Source organism: Ovis aries, chromosome 18, assembly GCF_016772045.2.
Source record: "Ovis aries strain OAR_USU_Benz2616 breed Rambouillet chromosome 18, ARS-UI_Ramb_v3.0, whole genome shotgun sequence".
Taxonomy (NCBI): Eukaryota; Metazoa; Chordata; class Mammalia; order Artiodactyla; family Bovidae; genus Ovis; species Ovis aries.
The window spans coordinates 42,220,744-42,241,597 of NC_056071.1; the positions used below are offsets into that span (position 1 = coordinate 42,220,744).

General features: G+C 41.1%; 1 long non-coding RNA gene across 1 annotated transcript in view; it reads left to right on the plus strand.

The window, feature by feature from the left end:
* The window catches only part of LOC132658123 (uncharacterized), a 49,567-nt gene extending 43,278 nt beyond the window's left edge, over nucleotides 1-6,289 (plus strand). The window contains exon 2 of the long non-coding RNA XR_009597245.1: nucleotides 436-6,289. This is a non-coding gene — a long non-coding RNA (uncharacterized LOC132658123). The remainder of the gene's footprint in view (nucleotides 1-435) is intronic.
* Nucleotides 6,290-20,854: the final 14,565 nt, after the last annotated feature.

Genomic DNA, 20,854 nt, shown 5'->3' on the forward strand with positions numbered 1-20,854 from the left:
TCGTCTTGTGTTTCATTCCTTGGGTGTGTGGGCACTAGGGGAAGGAAGGAGGGCAGAGTTTCAGAATTCTTTGAGGTATGAGGTTTACGTAGCTCTTTGCTCCCAGGGCAGCTCTCAGGAGAACAAGGCTGACCTTATTTCCAGGCAGAATTATTCATGTCATCACTTACTGCGGAAGCTGTTTAGCAAGTCATGTCTGACTATATGAGAAAGGATGAATTTACACATTCAGCAGCAGGTGCACCAAAGTCAACAAAGTCCATTATTTAATCCCCAATATTAGTTCCCAAGTTGAAAAATGGGAGGAAGACAAATGAGTTCTAGAACCTCATATATCATTGAGCTTCCTTTCATCCAGTGGGAAGTAAAGTCTTTCCAAGTAAGAAAAGCTGTTTGCACTTAATCACTTAGACTTATATCCTGCGTATTTTTAAGGTGATGTAAATTGTTGGTGTAAAAGAGGACCTGCCAGACCAAGGGAAGAGGCTGGCCATCAAGCGGGGACAAATCATCCACCATGGAGCTGAAATGGAGATAACTGAGAACCCACATGAAGAGCGCCCACAGGAGGAGGAGGAACAGAGGAACAGAAGTGACGTCATGCAAGGCTGGACAGATCTGTGCTCCAAGAAGCCAAATGAAAGGCCACAAAAAGAAAACTACTGCCATTTTGGTCTGCATAAATAAAAATGCAATGATAAAAAAAATAATAATGGTTCACCTGAACTCCATATTCATCGTCCTCTGTTCGGATCAGGTTCTCAGATCTGGAAACCTCATTTGAAGAGGGAGATTGGCAAATGAGGACATATTTAACAACAAAATAAACCAGAGGCAAAAGGGCCCCTGAGGAGGTTTTAAGGTAACAGGTATGGATTATTTGGAGAAAAGGCTGAAAGAAATGAGTTACCCTCCTTAAAATGTGAAAGCACTTAAAAGGTTATCATAAAGAAAATATTTAGGAGTTTAGGGTCAACATATACCCACTAAGGGGCTTCCCTGGTGGCTCCGTGGTAAAGAATCCACCTGGCAGTGCAGACAATGCACATTTGCTCCCGAGTCAGGAAGATCCCCTGGAGAAGGGAATGCCAACCCACTCCAGTATTCTTGCCTGGAGAAGCCGATGGACAGAGGAGCCTGGCAAGAAACAGTCCAGCCATAGGGTCACAAAGAGTCAGACACGACTGAGAGACTACAAACATACACACTGCTATACACAATTTTTCTTCTAGGTTATAAATTTTTTACAATAAACATATCATTTCTGTAGTCATATTAAAACCAATAAATATATAGAAAGAAGAAGAAATAAAAGTCTAGATGATGGGAGTAGAGTGTGTATGTATTTGTATACAGAAAGAATACTTTTCCTTCATTCTTTGTTTTTATCTTAAATTATAAAAGCAATACATAAACACACAACAAATAATTCAGATATAATTTCAATCACTCAGCAGATATCCACTGAATACCTATTATGCACTTTTATTCTTCATGGTTCTAGAGGACAGAACAAGTAGTAGTAGGTAGAAGAGACATGGAGGTAGAAGGTGGCTCGGAATAAAAAAGAAGAGATATGTGTGTATGTATAACTTATTCACTTTCCTGCACAGAAGAAACACAACATTGTGAAATAACTGTATGCAAATAAAATTTTTTTTTAAAATACAGTATCTGAACTGCCAACAAGAGAATGGGTGGTTTTATACAAGCAAGAACTTCCACATCATTGTAAGTATTCAATCATGTATATTACTGTGGAAATTCTTATACTGAAAGATAGATAATACGTACATGACTTCCAAGATCCCTTCTGAGAATATATTACTTTCTAAATTAACATTAAGGATCAGGAGATAAGTCTTCACCAGTCATCAGCCATACAATACTGGGAAACTCAATTCCCTCCTGATAGTCCTTTCTAAAATAAAAGAAATAGCACTGACTTAAACCAATGTAAACTTAACAGATGATATTTAGAGAATGTTTCAGAGTGTTTCATGTTTAGTAGATAAATGTAGTCATTTGTTGTAAATTATCTAATGTAACTATCAGGGCTAAATCATCAACTATATTATTAAAATCCTTAATGAATTTCTGAAACTCAAACCAGAATTGCAAGTACTGCTTAACAAAAACCTCTGGTTCTACACATGGGGCTCTGCTGCTGCTGCTAAGTCGCTTCAGTCATGTCCAACTCTGTGCAACCCCAGAGACGGCAGCCCACCAGGCTCCTCCGTCCCTGGGATTCTCCAGGCAAGAACACTGGAGTGGGTTGCCATTTCCTTCTCCAATGCATGAAGGTGAAAAGAGAAAGTGAAGTCACTCAGTCATGTCTGACTCTTAGCAACCCCATGGACTGCAGCCTACCAGGCTCCTCCATCCATGGGATTTTCCAGGCAAGAGTACTGGAGTGGGGTGCCATGCCTTCTCCAACACATGGGGCTCACTGCTCATCTATTATTTCCACACTTTCACAATATAGTTATGTCACAATATGACCTTCTATGCACTGGCACTATTCATATCACAATGATTCAGAAATAATTTTGGAGATTTAGGCATTTTTTAAAGTAAAAGAGAATTATAAAAGCCAAAATAAGATATCACTTTATATCCCCTAAGATGACTATAATCAAAAAGACACAGTAAGAAATATTGGTGAGGATAAGGAGAAACTAGAACCCTCATGCACGGCTTGTGGGAATGTATAAAAATACAACCATTCTGAAAAAGTTTGGCAAACCATCAAATGCTAAACACAGAGAGTTATCACATAACCCAGCAACTCCACTTGTAGGTAGACATCCAAGAGAAATGAAAACTTATATCCACAGAAAAACTTGTCCATGGAAAAAAAAAAACAACTTGTCCATAAACATTCATAGTAGCATTTTTCATATAGCCAAGAAGGAGAAATAAATCAGAGACCCATCAACAAATAAACAAAAATGTAGCATTCATATAGTAGAATATAGTTCAGCAACAAAAAGGAATGAAGTATTGACATGTGCTACAATGTAGATGAACTTCAAAAACATAATGCTAAGTGAAGGAAGTCAACCACAAGAAAGTACTTATTGCAGGATTCCATTTATGTGGCATGTTCAAAATAGGTAAATTCATAGAAACAGAAAGTAGATTAATGGTTGTGTAGGGCTGGGAGTCTGTGGGAGGGGACATAAGAGGGATTGTTAGTGGGAAAAGGATTTCTTTGGGGGATTGTGAAATGTTCTAAAATTAATTGTGGTAATGATTACACAACTCTGAACATACTAAAATCCACTGCACTGTGTACTTTAAATGGGTGAATTTTATGTTATGTAAATTACATGTCAATAATCTTATTTTTAAAAAAAGAAATAAAGTTAAACTTTCACAACTCCATTTCAGCTTCCCAAATTTCTCTGGCTGATATCTAACCTGTTGTAATATTTCCTATATATAGCTTCATAACTAAGACACCACTACAGAAATAGTATGTGGTCTTCCAGTACAACGTTCAGCTGTGTGTCAGAAGTTTAAAACAAAGGCCAGAGGGCAGAACAACTTAGCAAACCAAATTTAGATCTTGTGAAAAAATATTGCATAAGTGAAATATTAGCTTCAGGGCCTCATGCGCTGATGGGATCCAGTTAAAATTACTGGAGATCAGAGCTCTGTGACACAGATCAAAAACTAACTAGAAAATAAAGCAGATGTTCCAGTGTTTCAAGGTGGGCATAGATGAAAAGCCTCTCCGATTGTAGTCAGTCTTAGAAAGATCAGAGGAGAATACAAGAGTAAATAAGTCACCAAATAAGAAAAAGAGAAACAAGACCACAAATTAAGACATTCACTAAAGAAAAAGGTGTAGTGAATGAAAACAATTTTTCCTTTTTTTTCCCTGCTTGCCTTGCCTTCTCAACAGGAATGAAAAATCCAAAGGGCAAGGTCCTTTTGAGTCCCTCCATGGCACTTTACACTGAATTCCTTCTGCCAGAGAGAATTCTAGTGACTGAAGGACCTGTGTTACCCACCTTGTGGCCTCTGTCACAGCATCTCATCCCACAGCCCCTGTGTTCATCTGCTTCTCACCGCTGGCTCCTCCGTCAGCTCTGCCAGGCTCTCTCCCACCTTATGGTCCCCCACCATGCTGGTCCTTCTACCTGAACACTCTGCCATGTTCTTTTCATAACCTTTCTTCCTCCTTCAGGTCTCAGCTTAAATGTTATCTACGCAAGGAGGCTCTCACCACCTCATATTAATTAAGTGGGTTCCCATGAGAGTCTGTCATCTCATCCAAGTTGTTGACCTCATAGTAAACAACACTTCACAAATATTTATTCCATCCCTAGTTCTATACAAAGGTACTGTTTGAGGTGCTGAAGATATAGAATGTACTAAACAAACAGCCACTCAGTCGTCCTACTCTTTGTGACCCCATGGACTGTAGCCCACCAGGATCTTTGGTCCATGGATTATCCAGGCAAGAACACTGGAGAGGGTAGCCACTCCCTTCTCCAGGGGGCTCTTCCTGACCCAGGAATCAAACGTGGGTCTCCTGCATTGCAGGCAGATTTTTTACTGTCTGAGCTACCAGGGAAGCCCCAAAACAAATAGTAATTCCATTAATATTTGTTGTTTCTTACACCCTCTTTGTAAGCAAACTATAACCTCCTTGTAAGCAGGGACTGGCTAAAATGGCAGCATTTAGATGCAGCATGATGTAGGTATCAAGTGCCTGAGAATTACAAGAGAATCCTGGCTCTCCTGCTTGACCAAATTATTTAACTGCTCTGAGCCTCAGTTTTCTCATCTGTAAAGAAGGCATAATAATAGTTGTTACAGGAACTAAATACATAGTAGAATTTAGTTACTTTGGTAACTATTGGAAAAATACTTGACCATACTATGCTCCAAAACATGTTTATCAAAGAAAAGTTTTCTGATTATTGGGCCAGTACTGTACATGACAAACCAGTGGTTGTAGTTAAATGAATTAAACTATGGTGTCTGTGGTTAAAATTATTTTTGTAACTGGGCTAATACATAATGAGAGAGTAGATCAGCAATAATAAAATGCCCCCTTTCATGCTTGAACACTTTGTTAAAAGAAATTCTTTGGTCTTAGATTCAATGTGACATTCTTGGTCAATTCCAAGCCAGTGGAAGAATTCTCTTTTGAATTTGCTAGAAATATTGTGGTTGTTTTCTACCAGAGAGGAGGTTCTGGGACTTTCCAGGAAGAAAGAACTATCACCTTCCGGCTTTGTCTACAATCTGACTTTCAATGTCACTTGAAAGAAACCACGTGTCTCTAGGAACTGTTGGAAGGGTCTCAGAGATACCTCTGTACTTGTCATCTGCTTCTCCTAGCCTCTTCTCCTTCCTATAGCCACAATTTTTATTAATAATTTGAAGTTTCCATCCATATAAAACCAAAATAGAGTTTGAAGAGGCTAACTACTAACCATTCTGGATGGCAATAACTTCTTCCTGTAAGCATCAGCCAAACAAAAGTGAAAATGCAGTGCATCAGCCCCTGTAATCTATATGTACATACTTCTAGGAAAGACATAATAAAATGGAAGGAGGTGGACTAAAGTAATCAAAGCAATTGGGAGCTGCCAGCTGGTATTTACAATGATCTCGCTAAGTTCTGGCACTTTTGAAGGTTACAGAAAAGCAAAGTATTTTGTCACAGATTTGCCTTCAAGAAGTCTATAGTCTCTTTAGACCATAATCTCCATACATGAACACAGGAAAGTCTTTATAAAGGAGTACAATATACGGTAGGCAGAATAATTAGAGCCACCCCCAAAGATGTCAACATCCTAATTTCAGGATCTGTGACTATATTAGGTTATGTAGCAAAAGGGAATTTAAAGTTGCAAACATAATTAAAATTGCTAATCCTCTGACCTTAAAATAGGGAGATTATTCTAGATTATTCAGATGGGTCCAATGTAATCACGAGAGTACTTTAAAGTGGAAGAAGGAAGCAGAAGAGTGTTAGAGAAAGATACATGATGATGAAAGTAGGGTCAGAGAGAAGCTGTTTTGCTTCTGGATTTGAAAATGAAGGGAAGGGAACATGAGTCAAGGAATGCAGGCAGCCTCTAGTTGTGAAAATTACAGATTCTCCTTGATAGAAGAAAAATTCACATATTAAGATGTGGGGAAGTCATTCTGGCTTATACATAATTTGATTTGAACATTGTGCTAACTAGAACAACTTGTCTTATGGCCTGTCAAACATGCATTGTACATCTGTTTCAACCATTAAAGAAAAGAATGCATTTAAAAAGCAAAATGAAGTAAGTGTGATTCAGGCTTCAAAATGGGAGGCGGGTGGCCACTGTGGATGTGGCTTCAGGCATGTTGTTCCTGCATCATTGAGAACTTGAAATTTCTGAACTGTATCAGCCTCGAGGACAGACTCAAAACAACATCTGCTAGTAGCATCCAGCCACAACCTTCTGGTCTCAAGGTCGTCCCTCATAACTATGCAACCATTCTGGACACCAACAAGTCTTGCTTAACAAGCACTCTTACTTCTTACCAGCTTCAACTCTTAATTCTTGACAAATAGCTTATGCAACTTTGTGGGTTTTGCCTAAATAAGCCTTCACCACTTTGGAGTCAGGCAGAACACAATTCAAGTGTTTTTGAATCTGTGTCTCCTAGGCTATAGTCCTCAGTTTGACTCAAGTAAACTTTCTTTTCTATTCCTATTAATAGATTGTTTATTGATTATTTCCATCTACATCCTCCAGAGCTTTCAGGAGGAATGAAGTCCTGCCAACATCTCAGTTTTAGCCCAATAAGATCTTGTTGGACTTCTAACCTACAGAATTGCCAGATAATAAATGTGTGTTGTTTTAAGTCACTAAGTTGTTTAAGCAACTAATTTGTTACAGCAGCAATCAGACACTAGTACAACACATAATAATACTCTAAACTACTATTATTAGAAAATAATTTAGAAAGTGGAGTGAGAGCAATGCTGATTAAAGTTATTAGGAAAAATGACTTTGAGTGACTCCGATTTGAGAATACTCTTCAGAATTTATAGGATGAAATGTAAAAGACGAAATCTGAGAAGGGATCTATGTTAGATCTATAAAATCAAAACAGGAGCACTGGTTTGTATACTAAATCCCAGATTACCAGAACCAGAAAGTAATTCCTTGAAACTTGAAAGAGATAGCGTTAAGATGGATGGACAGATAGATATATGGATGAATGGAGACAGAGATAAAGGAAGAGAGAAAAGCAGAAAGAGAAAGGGGAACTGCTGCTTTATGCAATATGAGACTCTTTCATCTTTAGAGGAGGCAGGGGCTGAAAGTATAAAAAGCTTTAAAACTTTCAGATAAATTCAGGGATACCAGATCCAAAATGAGGTCAGGGAAACCAAGAAGTTAGGGTGAAAGTCAAGCCCTTGTCATGTAGATAACTTGCTCCCCCCACCACCACCTCAGTTACCAAAGCCTGTCAGAGACAGTTCCAGCTTCCAGCAACTTGGAGCTCACACATATGGCAATTTCTGTTCTTATCTCAGGTTTGAAGATTCCTTGGAAAATAACAAAGTTGGCTTAAGTGTTCCTCTCCCTCCCCACTATCATGTGTCTGTTTTTCTGGTCTAAAAACAGCAAACAAGAAAGGGCCTCGTGTGCTCTTTCAGAGACATACTTGAAAGCTTAGGTCTTGAGCAGCTGGAAGAATCCTTCCTAACTATGGGGGCGTCCACAGTTGTCTTCCTGCTTCACAGACACACAATTACTCTCCTCCTACAGCAATTCCTCTCCCCTTTTCAGATTCTATTCCCTATTTCCTACTAGAGGGCCTTTCTCTGAGCTATTGAGTAACATTCCACTCCCTGGGAGATACCAGACAATGAGGAGTGAGTGGACACCTAAGAAATATGCCAGGTCTAGCTGGCTCTTGCCTCCTCCAGAACTTCAGTCCACATTTGCATGGACAGAGTACATGGGATCCGTGGGGACCCACTGCGGCAGGAAACTGACCCTACCAGTCATGAGGCCTGACAGTGGGGCATTGAGGAAGACAGGCTTGGTGAGTTCATCACTGCATCTGCTCTTACACTTAAGGGATGATACTCAGAGACCAGACGCTGAGCATTTCTCACCCGTTAGGGCTCCTGGGGGAATATGTGATCATCTACTCAAAGCCTGCAAGTTCACTTAGGTCTTTAGACCAGTAAGGTTTGGGAACTGTGTACAGTGGATGCCTTCCAGTCTGGAGTCCATCAAGACTCAAAGGAAAAGAGAGCTTAAGCTACCAGCCTCATCTATGTGCCGTCTTGTAAAATTGTCAGAGTGACTCCAAAACAGTTGTAACTCATTTCAAACCCAGGTGTGCACATGTCATGCTTCCTTTCAAAGAATGACAGACTTTGAAATAGTTTACGTTCCCAGCAGTTGTTCAAAAGCCGGTAAGGAATACAACCAACACACACAGCGCTGAAATAAAACAATTTGATCATTACATGACTGTCTTATAGGGCAAATGTGCCTTTTTTCTCCCTTAAAGATATCCCTGGAGGTTTATAAAATTGGGGAGTGGAGGGCTTCTCTGTCCAACATGATGGGCTGTCACTCTTTCAAGAGGTAGACCTTATCAGCAGCAGAGGAAAATGTTGGAACTAATTCAGGAGACATTTTAAGTAGACTGTTTTACCAACTGAAAGCCAAAAGGGAAATAGGAAACAAATAATCATAAAATGAACTTTCTGCTGCTGCAATATAAGAGCTTCCTGGAAATTAACATCTCTGTTCTGCTGTTCCACTGGTAGGGATTTCCAGCGCTACTCAAAGAACTTTGCTCTTTCATCCCTATCACACTTCTTGTTCTTTCCAATGTTTACTTCTATTATCACCCACCAATATATGAGGCAATTTTGTGCATAAGACCTTTCCTAAAGCTTGGCTCAGTTCTATTAACCTTTATGCGTAATTTATAGTTAAGGTCTAAATGGCACTGGTGCATGTAAATAGTGTCTTGTGGGCTCTGCCATCATGAGGAAAGTACTGTGCTTAAGTGGCTCCAACACATTTGCTCAGAACATTATGAAAGGAACTGCTGAGATCTCTGCAGGACATTATTTAGTGAAATTCTACAGAAGATTAACATTGCTTTGTAACAGACTTTTCTCTGTGTTAAGCCTAGAAGCATTCAAGGAAATCTGTGGAATCCAAGGCTTTGTCTTTCTTTCACATCAGTTTCTGAGCTGCTCATCTAAAAAGAAAAAAAGTCTGGAAGCCAGAAACCTCAGAGACTTTCTAATTTCCTTGGGATCTCTCATCAAAGATGAGTAGATTTGAGAAGTCTCTCTACATCTCAGGAGTGAGCGCAAAGAAAGGAAAGCACCCTTGGCCAAGGTGATGCCATGGAACAAATTTCTCACATTCTTCTTCAACCTTCCTTTTACTTTCTCTCATCCAAAAGCAGTCTGTATATCTCTGACTATTCCCAGGATACCCATCCAGACTTACAGGAGGCCCTACAGCGTCCATCTGGCCCAGCCAATCTGCTACTAAAGACCCCAGAAACTCGAGCAATTTCCTATCTGCTTCCTTCCTTTCATCCATCCATCCAGACTCATTTATATCCCATTGATCGCCTGTATTTGTGAGGTCCTCCTAGATTCTGGGCAAGATGAATACAGCTCTTTTTCTCCTGAAGTTTCATATCCAGGCTGGAAAGAGACACATTCAAAAGGTAATTTCACAAATAATTAATTGTAATTGGATAAGGACTTTAGAAGTATGGTGCAATGAGAGGATATAACAGAGGTTTCTGACCTAGTCTGAATGTGGAGATGAGAGAGGCCAAGAAGAGCTTCTCTGAGGCAGTAACATTTGTGCGGATTCTTAAAGGATGAGCAGGAATTCATCAGGCAGATGGTGAGGGGTGAAGCGTTGGCACGAGGGCTGGGTGGGTGCGTGGGTGGGGTTAGAATCTAAGCAGCCAGATAAGCATTTAGGAGCACCCTGATGCTCCTATGAATGACTGCAGTGGGCAGGGAGTATATTTGGACCATGGCCAGCAGGGAAAGCAGAGCAGAAGATCAGGCCAGATCTACCCTTGGAAAGGCTTAGGAAGACACAGTTGTCAGCTTAGCTTGTCCTCAAGCAGTCAAAATTCTGAACTCACACCTTCTTGGGGTTCTCAAGCTGGGTGAGCCCTAAACTCATCAGACCAGTACCCTGAGGCCAGACGCTAGGCCAAAGCCACAAGTGATAAGCAGCTGACCAAGGGTATAAACCAAATGCAACGTGTGGACCTGGCTTGAATTTTGATTTAACTGAGTCACCTGCAAATAGACATCTGGGGAGGAGTTAAAACTTACTTGAATTTTCCACTGCATGAGGCAGAGGGCAGTGACCCTAACTCTGCATTATTCAAGGGTCAATTTGAATATTAGATGATATAAAGAAATTACTGTTAATTTGAAGATACAAAAATGGTATTATAGTTGAGTAAGAAAATGCCTCCTTTTGCCTAGTATATTAAGAGTAAATATCATGATGCCTATGATTTAAATTAATTTAGCAAAATTTTCAGGCAGTATATATGGAAAAATATTAGTAGTTATTCTGCTAGGTGATGTGTATATGGGAGCTGACACTATTCTTTTTTTGAAAATGTTCATCATAAGAAGTTAAAAATATGAAAAAGAAAAAAATACCATTAGTCATCAAGCTGGCTCAATAGTACTGTCCTGGGGAAAAGCCAGCCTCAAACTAACCATCTTACCAAAGGCAAAGGGCATGAATAAAGAACAAGCATTTTCCTTTTAAATTTCTTTTTTATGTTTGTTTATCAGTCTGTGAAAATTCAATTCACACTAATAAAGCTCTTGAAAGTGAGAATAACTACATATTTATTCAACCACAAAATTGATCACCTGCATTGTAACTGTGATGACCCCCCCTTCCTTGTACAACCTGCCTGTGCTAGGTAAAGGATTCAGTACCTAGAGTCTCTGTCCAGCACAAAGCATTCAAAAGGTGATTTGCACTAATTGCTATATTAGAGAAATGCAAATCAAAACTAGAATGAGATATCATCTCACACCAGTCAGAATGACTATCATTAAAAAGCCTACAAGTAACAAATGCTAGAGTGTGTGGAGAAAAGGGAACCTCCCTACACTGTCGGTGGGAATATAAATTGGTGCAGCCATCATGGAAAACATTATGGAGGTTCCTCAGAAAACGATATGCGATATCCAGAAATCCTGCTCCTGGATATACCCAGACAAAACGATAATTCAAAAAGATACATGGACCCTTATATTCATAGCATATTCACAATAGCCAAGACATGGAAGCAACCTAAATGTCCATCAACAGATGAATGGATAAAGAAGATATGGTATAATATACATAGGAATATTATTCAGTAATTATAAAGAATGAAATAATGCCATTTGCAGCAACATGGATGGATCTAGAGATTATTATACTAAGCAAAGTAAGTCAGAGAAAGACAAATACCATATGATATCACTTACATGTGGAATCTAAAATACGACACAAATGAGCCCATCTATGAATCAGAAACAGACACACAGACATAGAGAACAGACTTACGGTTGCCAAGGGGGTGTAGGGGTGGAGCCGGGAAGGACTGGAAGTTCAGGGTTCGCAGATGCAAACTATTATATGCAGAATGCATAAACAAATAAGGTCCTACTGTACAACACAGGGAACTATATTCAATATTTTGTGATAAACCACAATGGAAAAGAATATGAAAAAGAATATGTGTGTGTGTGTGTGTGTGTGTGTGTGTGTGTGTGTGTATACTTGAATCACTTTGCTGTACAGTAGAAATTAATACAACACTGCAAATCAACCATACATGAAGAAACAGTTGATTGGTTTCAACTGTTGAAAACTAGTATTTGTTCTCTATATTAGTAGTTGCATTGATTTTACTGGGACATTCCCATGCCTTTAGAGAACTAAAGCTAGGGGAGAGGATATTTGATTTGTACTCTTTTGTGATCTTAATGTCAACTGATTCTTTATTCCAAGACTGGCAAACAGTTCGCTCACAGTGGAAAAGGCTTGGATGGGGCAGAACAATAGCAAAGCATGAAGTGCCCACAGACTCTAAAGATGAGGTTACCAACCTGCAAACGCAGACAGGGGAGCCTTAGAGCCCCAGGACCTTCAGGCCACAGGAACAGGGCTGCCAGATAAAATACAATTCAGATAAATAACACTTTCTTTTTAGTTGAAGCTCCAATACTTTGGCCACCTGATGTGAAGAGCCGACTCATTGGAAAAGACTGATACTGGGAAAAGTGAAAGTTGGTTGTACAGTTATGTCCAACTCTTTGCGATGGAACTCCCTGGGCAAGAGTACTGGAGTGGGTTGCCATTTCCTTCTCCAGGGGATCTTCCCAACCCGGGGGTTGAACCTGTGTCTCCTGCATTGCAGGCAGATTCTTTACCAACTGAGCTACTAGGGAAAATGCTGGGAAAGAATGAAGACAAAAGGAGAAGGGGGCAGAGAGGACAAGATGGTTAGATAGCATCACTGACTCAATGGACATAAGTTTGAGCAAACTCCTGGAGATAGTGAAAGACATGGAAACCTGGCATGCTGCTATTCACGGGGTCACAAAAAGTCCCACACAACTTAGCCAGCCACTGAACAACAACAATGTCCTAAGTATTGCATGGGGCATACTTATACTAAAAAATTATTATTGATTTGATATTCAATTTTACTGGGCATCCATAGTTTTTTTCTTCCTTCCCTTTTTTTCTTATTTTTTCTTTCCTTCCTCTCTCCTCCCTTCCCCTCCCCACCCTCCTACCCCCTACTCCCATTTTCAAAATCTAAAAACCCTACAGAGGAATGGATGAACGACAAATAGATGCACAGATGGGAAAAGCCAGATTGTAGGAACAGTGAGAGAGAACAGTGCACCCAAATTATTCATTTCCCAAATGTTTCTGATCCATGAGGCAGGACACTGGGTTAAGGAATTCAGATGCAAGCCTTTGGGCCAGGGAGGAATGACTGAGGAATTGTGAGCAAAGATGTGAGAACATGAGATTGTTATCTGTGGATAGTTCTCAAAGGAGACACTTTCCCTTATCACTTTCTGCCTGAACCTCTGGCTCTCTTCATTAATATTTTAAGCATTAGTCAGAACCCACTGCATACCAGGCCCTGTAGGAGATACAAAGATAAATAAGACACCTCAGCTGCCCTCAAAGAGTAACACTCGAGTAGCAGAAAGTACCGGAGAAGGCAATGGCACCCCACTCCGGTACTATTGCCTGGAAAATCCCATGGATGGAGGAGCCTAGCGGGCTGCAGTCTATGGGGTCACTAAGAGTTAGAAACAGCTGAGCAACTTCACTTTCACTTTTCACTTTTCACTTTTCTGCACTGGAGAAGGAAATGGCAACCCACTCCAGTGTTCTTGCCTGGAGAATCCCAGGGACGGGGGAGCCTGGTGGGCTGCTGTCTATGGGGTTGCACAGAGTCGGACACGACTGAAGCGATTTAGCAGCAGCAGCAGCAGAAAGTACAAAGGCTCCGGAGTTGCCTTCTGGAAACAGATAACTGGGTTCAAACTCCAGCTTTGACAGGTACTAGGTATTTCTTTGCATCAATTACTTGAGCTTCCCCCTATCTGTGAATGGTAAGTGGATTTGTCTTAAAGACGTGTCATTTCATAATCATGAAATGAATTTAAAAGTTCTTAGACTAGTGTCTAGCACCTACAAAGTATATGTAAGTATTTGGTTTTAAAAATAAGCAACCCACAAGATACCAACTAAAAGGTTTTCTAAGAGACTGTGATGCAATCACAGCAAAGAGAATACACGCCAGTATATAGGGAACAATAGGAGCAAAGATGCAGAGAATAAAGCATAAAGTGAATTTTAGGAATAGCAAGTAGTTCTTAGTAAATGCTTAGAACCTTGTGAAGTTGCTCAGTCGTGTCCGACTCTTTGTGACCCCATGGACTGTAGCCTACCAGGCTCCTCAGTCCATGGGATTTTCCAGGCAAGAATACTGGAGTGGGTTGCCATTTCCTTCTCCAGGGGATCTTTCCTGAACCTTGGAGTCTGTTAAAAGGAGTCCTGAGAAACGAAACAGAAAGGAGAGATGGGTCTCCATTACAAAGGGCCTTGAAGGACAGTCTAAAGAGTATGACTGTCCCATAGGCACCTGAAGACCACTGAAAGTGAGCAAGGGAGAAGCATGATATTGGGAAAGGCTTGTGCCACTGTGTATACTACAGAGGAGCCTGAAGGCTGGGGACTTGATAAATAAAGAATGCCTGTTTTCGAAGCAAGTATCAGACAGTGTGAGCAAAATGGTTCCTGCGCTCATGGAGGCTACAGCCCAGCAGAGGACCAAGATGTTACACAGATAGCCATACAAATAAGAGTTAAGAAGGAAAAGTACAGGGTTTTCAGCTCATAAGGATCTAAGGTAGGTGGAGGGGCGAGAACGCTGTCCTGAAGCAGGAACATCCAGCCAAGATGTAAAGATGCACAGGAGGCGGCCAACTGGGAGTGCTGGAGAGAAGAGCTTGCCAGGCAGAGGAGCAGGACAAGCACAGGCTCTGTGAGGAGGGGGTGGGCCCTTCAGACTTTCTGAAAAAGGCCAACGGAGGCAGAGCATCGAAGAGCACGGAGAATGGGGCTTGAGATACGGGAGCATTAGGCAGGGTCAAGTCATTTTCCACCTTGGCTACAATTGGTTGAGTTAGAAACCAACATTTAACCAAAAGAAAGCCTCCACTAGGCTCTCTGGGCCCCTCTGAGGCCCTTGGAGTGAGGCCAGACATTAAGTGCCTGAGTCAATCAGAGGTCCTCTCCGGCAGAGTTTGAACTTGGGACAGAGAGTGAGAAAAACTCAGAAAGAGAGAAACGGTAACTGACAGATAAATACAATGCAGTGAAGTGGCAGCACAGAAATGAAGACATGGGCCAGGCAGACTTATTAAGGATCTTGGTCTTCCTCTCAAGAATAAACACTGGTGAGAAGTGATGGAAACCTGACCTAGGACCACAGAAGAAGAGATGTATTGGCAGGGGGGCCGGGGGGAGGTGGCTTTAGAAATACAGCCACAAATCCTTTGGCATTTTTCCCTCAAGTCACTTCCTGTTGAGTGTGGGTTGTACTTAGCAATTTGCTTCTATTAATAACATATAGAATAGGGCAAAACTAACGCTGTCTGACTTACCAGATTGGGTTACAGAGAAACTCCAGCTTCTGAGTCTCCCTTCTCCCCCACCGCTACCATCACCCTTCCCCATCCCTCTCCCTGCCTGTGGGGAGAAGCAAGTCGTTGTTTTAAGCACACCTATGGAAAGTCCTACACGGTGAGGAACAGAAGCCTTCAGTCAACAGCCAGCAAGGAATGGAGACCTGCTGACCACCACATGAGTGCTCTTGGACATGGACTCTGTAGCCCTCATTAAGCTTTGCAGTGATGGTAGCCCTGGCCACCAGCTGCCAAAACCTCAGGAGAGACCAGTTTAGCTAAGCCACCTAACCCTCAGAAACTCTGCAAAATAATAACTGTGCTGTTTGAAGCTAAACTTTGGCATAGCTCGCTCAGTGGCATTAGATAATAAATACAGAAAGCAATGGATGAGGTTGTGTCACACGGGCAGAACTGCTAAGACTTTGCAAGGATAGCTGTTAGGCACCAGAGAAAAGAAATAAAAGGGATTCTGAGCTCTGGGCCTGGCTCACTGAGGTTCCACTTTAGACAAGGGGGAAGTGAAAGTGAAGAGGCTCAGTCATGTCTGACTCTTTGCGACCCCATGGACTGTAGCCTACCAGGCTTCTCTGTCCATGGGATTTTCCAGAAAAGACTACTGGAGTGGGTTGCCATTGTGGAAAGAAGAACTCTGAAGGAGAAAGAAAACAATTTCCATTTTGAACTCAGTGACTCCAGGTGCTGGTGAACTTTTCAGATACTGCAGAGATGTGGAAATATGGGCAGGGGGTAGAGTGGTGAGGGCTTCATTGATGGGTGACACCTGGGCAGAGGAGAGCTCAGTGGTGGAATGTATTTCCATGGAGGGCAAGAAGAGAAAATGAAAAGAGATGAAAGGCAAATCACCAGAGGCATACACATTTATGGACCCAAAAGAGTAAAAAGAGATATAATGCTCAAAAAAAAAAAAAAAAAGGTGAAGACCCTAAAGAGAGATTTCGTAAGAAGATATTTAATAGTGTCAAAAAAAAAAAAAAAAGAAAAATCAAGTGCAATCTCTGGAAGTTCTACCTCACAGTGTATCTCTGTTTTTGGTTCACAATATAAACCTGCTCAATCCTTATTGGTGCAAGTCAACACTGGCTGCGCAGATGATATCAAATGTCTATAGCTACAGTATGGAAAACAAGATCTTGTGGTGACCTAGCAAAGCATTTTCCACCATGTAAAAAGATGGCAAGAATACACAGAAGAGCCATTCAAAAAAGGTCTTAATGACCCAGATAACCATGATGGTGTAGTCACTCACCTGGAGCCAGACATCCTGGAGTGTGAAGTCAAGAGGCACTTAGGAAGCATTACTACAAACAAAGATAGTGGAGATGGTACAATTCCAGTTGAGCTATTTCAAATCCTAAAAGAAGATGCTGTTAAAGTGCTGCACTCAATATGTCAGCAAATTTGGAAAACACAGCAGTTACCACAGGATTAGAAAAGGCCAATTTTCATTCCAATCCCAAAAAGAGCAATGCCAAAGAACATTCAAACTACTGTACAATAGTACTCATCTCACATGTTAACAAGATTATGTTCAAAATCTTTCAAACTAGTAAACGTTTCAGCAGTCTGTGAACTGAAACATTCCAGATGTACAAGTTGGGTTTAGAAAGGGCAGAGGAACCAGAGATCAAATTTCCAACATTCACTGGATCACAGAGGAAGCAAGAGTGTTCCAGAACATCTACTTCTGCTTCATTGACTACACTAAAGCCTTTGACTGTGTGAATCACAACAAACTGTGGAAAATTCTTATGGAGATGGGAGTACCAGACCACCTTACCTGGCTCCTGTTAAGTCTGTATGTGGGTCAAGAAGCAACAGTTAGAGCTTGACATGGAAGAACTGACTGGTTCAAAACTGGGAAAGGAGTATGTCAAGGCTGTATATTGTCACCTTGCTTACTTAACTTCTGTGCAGAGTATATCATGTGAAATGCCACACTGGATAGATCACAAGCTGGAATCAAAATTTCCGGGAGAAATATCAACAACCTCAGATATGCAGACGGTACCACTCTAATGGCAGGAAGTGAAGAGGAACTAAAGAGCCTCTTGATGAGAGTGAAAGACAAGAGTGAAAAAGTTGGCTTAAAACTCAACATTCAAAAAGCTATGATCATTGCATCCAGCCCCATCACTACGAGGCAAACAGAAGGGAAAGAGTGGACTTTATTGAGTGGACTTTATGACAGACATTATTTCTTGGGCTCCAAAATCACTGCAGACAGTGACTGCAGCCACGAAATAAAAGATGCTTGCTCCTTGGAAGGAAAGCCATGACAAACCTAGATAGCATTTTAAAAAGCAGAGACATCACTTTGCCAACAAAGGTCTGTATAGTCAAAGCTATGGTTTTTCCAGTAGTCATGTATGGATGTGAGAGTTGGACCATAACGAAGACTGAGTGCCCAAAAATTGATGCTTTCAAAATGCGGTGCTGGAGAAGTCTCTTAAAAGTCCCTTGGACAACAAGGAGATCAAACCTGTCAATCCTAAAGGAAATTAACCCTGAATATTCATTGGAAGGACTGATACTAAAGCTGAAGCTCCAATACTTTGACTACCTGATGCAAAGAGCCAACTCATTGGAAAAGTCCCTGATGGTGGGAAAGATTGAGGGCAGGAGGAGAAGAGGGTGACCAAGAATGAGATGGTTGGATGGCATCACTGACTCAATGGACATGAGTTTGAGCAAACTTCAGGAGATACCGGAGGACAGAGGAGCCTGGAGTGCTACAATCCGTAGGTTGCAAAGAGTAGGACACAACTTAGCAACTGAACAACAACAACAGCAAAAGGTTTCCCCAGGGCATTTATATATCTCTCTCAAACTGCAGCAGAAGAATGTTCATAATTATCTCTAAACAATCTGCTCTTTTCACAAGTGGGAATTTTTCAAGTTGCACAACACAGAGGCCTTCTCATTTACCTCAGGGTTTCCACGGCAGGGATACTTGGGAGGGTTGAAGAAGCAAAGGAAATGGTTTCCAGAACACATGCCAGGCCTCCTGAAGAGAACTATTGGGTTGGCAAAAAAGTTCATTCAGGTTTTTCTATAACATCTTAGGGAAAAACCCAAATGAACCTTTTGGCCAAGCCAATAAACATCACTCACAACAAAACAGCAGTTTCTCCAGCAGCCTTTTATTTCTGAAGCATCTCCTGCATGCTCTGCCTTTCTCTACATGCTGCTTCTTGTTAATCCACTAACTAATGACCTTCTCCACCTTCTTTTATAGCTTCGATTTACTAAAATGATCTTCTGCCTCATAGTTTCTGCTTATTGCCTTCTCTTTCCACATCTCTGGCTTTCTTTCTGACAATGGGCTACCTTGTTTGCTGGTTAGTCTCTTTTCTCTCTTTTCTTTCTGAATCTTTCTCTCCCCCTATCTCAAGTTCAAACTTCCCAAGAGAGAGGCTTTGAATGGTTCAGACAGTCACAATCCGGTGCCACTTCAGCCCACCTCACAGGGGCTGTCTTTGGATCAGGTGTTGGTTCCTGACTCAACCAGTTGTGGCCAAGGTTGTAGGGGAGACGGACATGAGCATGGCGAATTCTCTGTCGTCTCTTTTTCCAAAAAGAGGCAGTGGACCCAGAAGCGTCTTTGAGTCTTAATGACCTCTGGCATACAAATCCCTGAAAGAGTTAATGATAAAAATGGTTTGGTAAATGCATTACTATTTAGAAAAGAGTTTTGCACAGTGTAACTTCTCCCATGATTGATATTGTGTTAAATATTTGAACTTTATTCAGATTTTATAAGGAATTTCTCAGGCAATCAGAACTTTAAGTAAACAGTTGTTCTATTAATAAAACTTGGATTTTTAAAAAGCACTTTAAAATACAATCTTCAAGCACTTTAAATACAATATTTAGAGTTTTTTAAAAATGGTTCAAAAACTTCCTCTTCTGTGTATAAATTTGTTCTATATGGGTTTTCCCCTTTACTATTAGCTCAGTTTAGCAGCAACTACCTGTAGTACTAAACCTCAAAGTAGCACACGCTGGTGGCTTACAGATGAAAAACCCAAGGTAGTGATGTAAAATTCGAGCAAGAAAGCCTTTGATAAACTGAAAAGACCTAAGTTACTTCAGCAGACTCTGCTTAACCTTAGCCAGTTAGTTCCTGCTCTTTGTGCTTGTTCATTCATTGAGCACCACTACCTGCTAGGCATTTTCCTAGTCTGATAAGTTTATAAAGATGGTCAAGACAGAAATGCTGCCCTCAGGGAGCTGTCTCCCAAGAGGGGAGGAAGGGGCTGCCTCTTCCTTCTCATCTCTCTTTGGTCTAGTTCATGCTCTCTTTCCTCCCTTCCCCTTCTTCTTTCTCTGTGTTTCTTTACAGCCCTTATCAAGGGCTCACAGAAACCCTGATTCTGGCTCCATGAACAGGTACAAGCTGAATGCGACTGGAAGAAATGGGACTGGGGAGGGAGCATGTGTTTTCATTTATGTGCCTTAACGTTGTTCAAATTATTCTAAACTTTTATTATAAACTGCTTTGTATAATAGAAAAACAAATCAAAGAAGTCCAAAAAGAAGTTTTTATCTATAAAGAAGGAAAGACATGAGAAGGGATGGGCAGCTGTGAACAAATGGAGTGGGTAAAATTTTCCATGACCCTACTGTCAAGATTTTCATTGTTTTAAAAAAGCCATCTCAAAGGAAGTATTGTGGAGTGAAGGAGGAACATACTATAATCTGCAAATGACTGGGAAAAAAATCTCTTTTGTCCTTTAGATTTGGTTGATTCTTGTAGATTGCTTTCTTATTCTTGAAATTCAGGAGACCTATTTCTCCTTCACTATAGAAAAGTAATTGGCATGTTTAAATAAGCAAGCATTTGGGAAGCTGAGATTTTAGAGGCAGGGAATGGAAAATTTGGTGGTGAGGGACCAACAGGGCATGGTCTCTTAGATGTGTGAGCTTCCTGTAATGTGGAATGCGTACGTGTAAAATCACCAGTCACTACATTTGCAATAACTTAATAACATGACCGTTCCTCCACCCCATCCTCCTTCCCCACACCAAGTTCTAGTTTCACTCTGGGCTACTTACTGTAAAGCTTCACAAAGAAAGAAGGAAGTAAACCTACCAAGGAGGCAGCAACGTGTTCCTCAAACCACATTCTTAACCTGATGAAAGCTTCTTTTATCATCTTTATTAGTAATGCTACATGGTTCAGAGTGGATGGTCCAGATCTTACATTTAATCATCTCTTTGTGCCCTGAGTCTTCCAAAGTTATTAATAATTATTCAGAATCTCACTGGGGTAGAGTTAGCAGGCAAAAACAACCCTAACCAGGGTCAGCTTCATTCTGCCCCAAGACTGCATCTGGTCCCTCACCTGAACTAAAAAGGAAGTAAAATATATGATATTTCACTCACCAGGTCCTTTCCAATGTCAGGGAAGCAATGAGAGCTCCTGTTTATGCTATTCCTGCTAAAAGGTCTCCGTGCGTGTAACACCTAGTGGAATCAGTTCCCAGCTCCCTAAAAACAACTACAGCTGCAGGGGAGAGGCAGCAGCTGGCTGGGGGTGGGGTGGGGGATTGGGGAGGTTGCGGGGGGCAGCGG